This window comes from Megalopta genalis, unplaced genomic scaffold (genome assembly GCF_051020955.1).
Source record: "Megalopta genalis isolate 19385.01 unplaced genomic scaffold, iyMegGena1_principal scaffold0022, whole genome shotgun sequence".
Classification (NCBI taxonomy): domain Eukaryota; kingdom Metazoa; phylum Arthropoda; class Insecta; order Hymenoptera; family Halictidae; genus Megalopta; species Megalopta genalis.
Window position 1 is genome coordinate 1011958 of NW_027476092.1, and position 1579 is coordinate 1013536.

Here is a 1579-nt window from a genome sequence, read left to right on the forward strand (position 1 = left end):
TAGCGGGGTCTTTTTCTTCGTTCTTTAGGAGAACTTTACTTTCACCCCGTTTCCATCTTTCCGAGAATGTAGCCGATGAGAGACACTTGTTGTACAATTGCGTAATCTCCGCGTGTAGTACGGGCCAGGCCCTTTGTATCAGATCGTCAAGTATGATATTTGTAGAAAAATAGGAAAAGTTTGCTGATAATTTATAAACACAAGAAACGATTTTACTCATCTTAGTATGCGCCCAAATTATCAACACATTGTTGCCATTTAAGCGGCAGGTTGTTCAGCCCGGTGGTATAAGAACCTGATGGACGAGAGTCTATGAATTCCTGGAAGGCAAATTTTACTGCATTATCGGAATTGAAATTTTTTCCTATTAAGAAGTTGTCCAAATTACGAAAGAAGTGGTAGTCTGTGGGAGCTAGATCTGGTGAATATGGAGGATGATGAAGAAGTTCCAACTCCAATTCCTATAGTTTTGCCACGGTCATTTGCGCAGTGTGTGGTCTGGCGTTATCTTGCAGTAAGATAGGAGTCGATCTGTTGACCAATCTGGGCTGTTTTTTTTTAAAGTTCTAGCATCATTTTGTCTAGTTGCTTAAAGTATATTTCTGCTGTGATCGATGAGCCTGGTTTCATGAACTCGTAATGAATTACACCTGCACTAGTCCTCCAAACACTGGCCATCAACTTCTTCTGATGAATACTACGATTTGGAGTATGTTTTGGAGATTCGTTCTTGTCTAACCACTGCGCTGAACGCTTGCGACTGTCATATTGAATCCATTTCTTATTACCAGTGATTATTCGATTCAAAAATGGATCAGATTTGTGGCGAGAAAGCAACATCAAACAAGCTTCCAAACGCTTTTGTTTCTGGTTTTCGTTGAGTTCATTAGAAACCCACTTATCTAACTTTTTCACTTTCCCGATTTGAGCTAAATGAGTTAATATTGTTTGTTTGCTTACACCGAACTTTAATGATAATTCATAAGCACTTTGAGATGGATCAGACTCAACGGTGACCTTTAGTACGTCATTATTGACCTTTGATTCTGGGCGACCGCGTGGATCATTTGTGAGGTCAAAGTTATCACTCCGAAATTTGGCAAACCATTTTGATACTGTTTGCTGAGTAGTTACATTAGAACCAAATACACCATTTATGTTTCGCGCGGTCTGCGATGCCGTAGTTCCACGTAAGAACTCATAGTTCATTACAATACGAATTTCCGACCGATCCATTATCAAAAACAACAGTTTTTTAAAAAAGTTAATAATATTTTTTAGAGCTTAGGATAATTTCCTTTTACCGGCAATATGTGTAGCTTCTTAACAAAAAAAAACAACATAGAAAAATATTAAGGCACTGTCAAATACCAAGCTGTCAAAGTTGGCAAAACTGTAAACTACAAGTTTCATTCTTAACAACCTAACACTACTTCGGGTTCCATTGCGTCAATACCTGGGGCCTTCCTCCTTTTCAGTTACCGAATGGCAGCGTCAATCTTCGCAGTGGTGAAGCAAGTGGTGTTAGCGGTGTTCGGCGGCTCTCGTACATTCGACCGAGGTCACCTGTGCCATTGCG

The 1579-nt window shown here is 39.8% G+C and overlaps 1 pseudogene; it reads right to left on the reverse strand.

The window, feature by feature from the left end:
- Positions 1 to 221: 221 nt before the first annotated feature.
- Positions 222 to 1236, reverse strand: LOC143260865 (histone-lysine N-methyltransferase SETMAR pseudogene; annotated as a pseudogene).
- Positions 1237 to 1579: the final 343 nt, after the last annotated feature.